The sequence below is a fragment of the Peromyscus maniculatus genome, chromosome 6, assembly GCF_049852395.1.
Source record: "Peromyscus maniculatus bairdii isolate BWxNUB_F1_BW_parent chromosome 6, HU_Pman_BW_mat_3.1, whole genome shotgun sequence".
Classification (NCBI taxonomy): domain Eukaryota; kingdom Metazoa; phylum Chordata; class Mammalia; order Rodentia; family Cricetidae; genus Peromyscus; species Peromyscus maniculatus.
Window position 1 is genome coordinate 41261707 of NC_134857.1, and position 4790 is coordinate 41266496.

The 4790-nt window shown below is 46.3% G+C and overlaps 1 pseudogene; it reads left to right on the forward strand.

The window, feature by feature from the left end:
* Positions 1-785: 785 nt before the first annotated feature.
* On the forward strand, positions 786-1622 carry LOC102911465 (large ribosomal subunit protein eL8 pseudogene; annotated as a pseudogene).
* Positions 1623-4790: the final 3168 nt, after the last annotated feature.

The following is a 4790-nucleotide window of genomic DNA, read 5'->3' on the forward strand; positions in this document are numbered from 1 at the left end:
CAACTCTTAGAAATGAAAACATTTAATTGAGGTATAAGCTTATAGTGTCAAAGGTTCAGTCCTTTATCATCATGGTGGGGGACATGGCAGCTGGGAGTATGGCAACATGCAGGCAGACATGGTGCTGGAAAAGGTGTTGAGAATTCTTACATCTTGACTCACAGGCAACAGGAAGTGGTCTGAGACACTGGGCAGTATCTTGAGCATATATGAGACTCAAAGCCTGCCTCCATAGTGACACACTTCCTCCAACAAGACCACACCTACTCCACAAGGACATACCTTCTAATAGTGCCACTCCCTTTGGGGGCCATTTTCTTTCAAACCATCATACTATAATGTTGGGGCCCAGCCCTGACCTATCAAAGGGTCTCTTGAAGTGAGGAGTGAGGAATTGAGAAATGCTAGGAAGAAATATAGGCATAGACAAAGAGAAAGACAGAGGCACGGGATAGCTTTGGGAGGGCCGTGCGTCAATACCAGGCAGCCTCAAGTTTATTTCTAGTGGGATTTTTGTGTACTAGCAAGGGGAGAGGCAAAAGACCTTTTTTCAAGATTAAAGCACAACATACAACCAAGTATAGACCTTTTAAAGCACCTGGTAATCACACTCCAAGGCAAAGCATCTTGTGATTAGGCCTTGAAGCATAAGACACCTGGTAACCATGCCTTTGCACCCTATTATGCAGTCTTGGAGAGCAACATAAGCTCTGACTCTCTGACCTTGAGTCAAACCATAAGTTGGAATCTTTGTGGGTTCCCACACTATAAGAATGGGGCTCTCTCCTCCAGCCGAGCAAGATGCCCAAGGGAAAGAAGGCCAAGGGGAAGAAGGTGGCCCCGGCCCACGCCGTCGTGAAGAAACAGGAGGCCAAAAAGGTGGTGAATCCTTTGTTTGAGGAAAGGCCTAAGAACTTCAGCATTGGGCAGGACATCCAGCCCCAAAGAGATCTCACATGCTTCATCAAATGGCCCCGCTACATTAGGCTGCAGCGGCAAAGAGCCATCCTCTCTATACGCGGCTCAAAGTACCTCCTGCCATTCACCAGTTCACACAGGCCCTGGACCGGCAAACAGCTACCCAGCTGCTTAAGCTTGCTCACAAGTACAGGCCAGAGACAAAGCAGGAGAAGCAGCAAAGGCTGTTGGCCCGTGCTGAGAAGACAGCTGCCGGCAAAGGGGACGTCCCGACTAAGAGACCACCTGTCCTCCGAGCAGGGTCAGTACAGTCACCACCTTGGTGGAGAACAAGAAGGCTCAGCTGGTGGTGATTGCCCACGATGCAGACCCCATTGAGCTGGTGGTCTTCCTGCCTGCCCTGTGTCAATGATGGGGTTCTCTACTCCATCATCAAGGGAAAGGCCAGGCTGGGGTGGCTGGTCCACAGGAAGACATGCACCACTGTTGCCTTCACACAGGTTAACTCGGAGGACAAGGGTGCTCTGGCTAAGCTGGTGGATGGCTGCTATTAGGACCACTTACAACGACAGATATGATGAGATCCGCCGCCACTGGGGAGACAATGTCCTGGGTCCTAAATCTGTGGCTCAGACTGCCAAACTGGAAAAGGCAAAGGCCAAAGAACTCGCCACTAAATTGGGTTAATGTACACTGCTAAGTTTTCTGTACATAAATATAAAATTACAAACTTAAAAAAAGAAAAGAATGGGAACTAGTCATTTTTCATCTTGGATCCCTGTTTTTCTGCAACGTTGTTTTTGAAAACAGTCGAATTATCTTTAATGATTCTTAAGTGATTTGCACAGAAGCAACAACTTTCTCATAGAGCCATATAATATCTCCTGTTCGACAAAGGGCAGGTCAAATGCCCCATCGTATGATAGAACTCTTTCAGCTATGGAATCTACCTTTTGATAGATCTGGGCCGATTTGGTTTTTACCGGTACTTTTCCTGGCATGCCAATAGACACTATGGGTAGTCACTCGGTCCGCTGTGCCAGGAAGTTTCCTTTTGACCCTAATATTACAGCCTGTGGAGAATATGAGATGACATACTCTCCTTAACTAGCTCCTGCTGAAATTAGGACGTTGTTGTCAGGCTCAGGAAGGCTGGAATGCTAGTCAAAGGCCGGGAGGGAATTCATTCCGGCGTTGAGGCATTCACCAGAAGCATCTGGTTCGCTGACTCAGCTGAAGGGACAGGGAGCAATCACACTGGCAAGATGAGTTCACATCAGCTTTCAGCAAGTCCAGGGCTCACAGCCACTTAGAGTAGTTTGTAGTCTGCAGCTGATTCCTGGATGGTGTCTGTCAGCCAAGTGGAAATCTGCTGAAACAGTATCGACTAGGGACAGAAGTTAAAATTAGGAAGTTAAAGAAAAATCATACATTTGGAAGTTTTAGGTCCACAGTCCTGGTACTTGGGGAAGGAGAGGAGTCTCAAGACCCGGGGAGTGAGATCACAGAGTCAGGGATAGGCAGGTGGGGGAACTTAGGCTGTACTAATCTCGAGTCTATTTGACCTGTAAGAGGTAGATCCAAATCCTATGACTCCCTTGACATCCTCTACATGAATTTTTCATTTAAAGGAGAGATTTAGATATGTTAGCATTACCACTCTTTGTAATTCATACTGAAATCCAAATTGTAGAAAAGCAGCTAACAGGTGTCATGCCTTTGAGTCATAGGAAAAGCTTTGGGTTAAAAAGCATGAACATTTTCCCCTGTCCAGAGAGCTGGACATGTAGATTTGATAGGGATGTTTTAAGCATGATGAGAAGCACCTTCAAGTCTATACTTAGAAAACAACCAAAGGAAATTAAAAATCTTAATCTGTGACTGACAATAGTAGTCAATGCTTTATCAGCTTATTATCAGAACTCCATTGAATAGCATTGAATCTCCAACCCTTCAAAACAGAGGGGGAAAGAAATCTGAAACATTTTTATTACCTCCGATTACTTTCTTATACCTATACAACTTGCATTTACATACCTTAAAACACTAGCTTTCACATCCTCAGACACTTTCTTAGACCCTCAGCTTACTTAAGCTTTTATATCCTCCATCTAACCATTTTCCAGAGATAGGAGTAGTTACTACTAGGATCAGTCATTGCAAAACTTTAAATCCTTTTGTCTTGTTTTGCTCTCCTTTCTATGTCAGGAAGATGACCTGCCTGACATGGGACAGAGCTTCCGGAAGAAACCTTTACACAAACATGCTTGGGTCTAGAGGAGGGGGAACCATAACCCAACTCTAGAACCAGCTTTCCAATAAGGCAGAACTTTAATATTATTCACACTCAAAAGACATTTGAATTCCTGCTAAACTGAACCCAGTGACCAGAAAGCCCAGAGATAAATTCTGAGCCCTGGCCCTCAAAGCAGCCATGGCAAGTGGTATTAGCAGTGGTGGCTGGCAGCTGGTAGCCACAGAAAAAGCAAAAACACAACCAATAAACACAGAACACAGAAAGCTCACACACTGAAAGGAGACCAATCAGAAACAAACCATGTAGTAACCACCACCATTCATGTATTCACCTGAGCCTGACCCAGGCCTATCTTGTCTCCCGTATTTGCCATAAAGCTTATGGACACACCAGAGAACACAGACCCATTTGCACACTCAAAACAGACAGACAAAACTTTCCAGATAACCAGAACCAGGCAGGTGAGCCATGTCTCACTTTCTTCCCTAGATGGGAGTGAAAGGGTTTTGTAGTTGGATGATGAGAGGGGATATTGTTTGGCTACAGAGGACTTTTGGGTGTCCCATACTCAGCATTTCATCTGGGAGGCCAGCAAGGAAAAAGGTATGTTGGATTGTGTGATTTGAAGGAGAACAAGGAGGGTAACAGTTGGCAAGCCTGTGGCCAAGAGGATGGGGAGTGAAGGAAAGAGAGGTTCCCACTTTGGCTAGGAGATCCCTTTCCAGCAAGGGGATGGGACTGGTTGGTGCCAGTTGAAAGGAGTGGGTAGGGGACTACCACTATAGATAGTTAAGTGGTGGGCTTTGGTGAGGTTGGTAAGGCTGTCCCTTATCCCAACATTAGGGGAATGAGAAGGAGAGGGCCCCCAAAACTCCATCAGGACTGAGAAATCGACCCCAGTGTCCAGAAAGAAGGGGATGGGTCACCCTAATACCACAATGACTACCTGTGGCTCTCTGTCAGAGATGGCAGTGGTCAGGCCAAGGGAGTCTGGGCCTCCTCAGTTGTCCATGGCCAGGCCTAAGAGGGTGATCTGGACCTGATGTCTCCTTGCCATGAGGGACCTGGGGGTAGTCAATAGCCCAATGTCCCTTTTGATGGCACCATGGACATGGTCTAGATGGCTTCTGAGGGCTCGGGCAGGTCCAGGTGTAGTGACACTCTTGACTACATTTGAAGCAGGGCCTCAAGGTTCTTGGGCTTTAGGAGCTAAGGGACCCTGGGAAGTTGCTATGGCTAGCTGAATGGCCTTAAACAACATCAGGTATTTTTGTCCTCAGGGTTTTTCCTCTCTCCCATGGTAAACTTTGAAGGCTACCACTAAGACTATCTGTGGGTTCAGGAGCCCCCTCTCTAGGCACCTAAGTTTGGCCCCAATGTCAGGGAAACTCTGGGAGAAAAAGGAGGTCATAAGAAGTTGTTTCCCATCTGGGGTTTCAGGATCCAGATTGGTATAGTGTAAGAGAGCCTTTGTAAGGTAGTCTAGGAATTGAGACCATTTCTGTGTTTTCCTGGATGACCTCTTGGATTTTTTCATAATTTACAGCTTTAAGGGTAGCTTTATAGAGACCAGCCAGGAAGCTAGATATAAATCTATCTAGAATGTCCCCCAGGT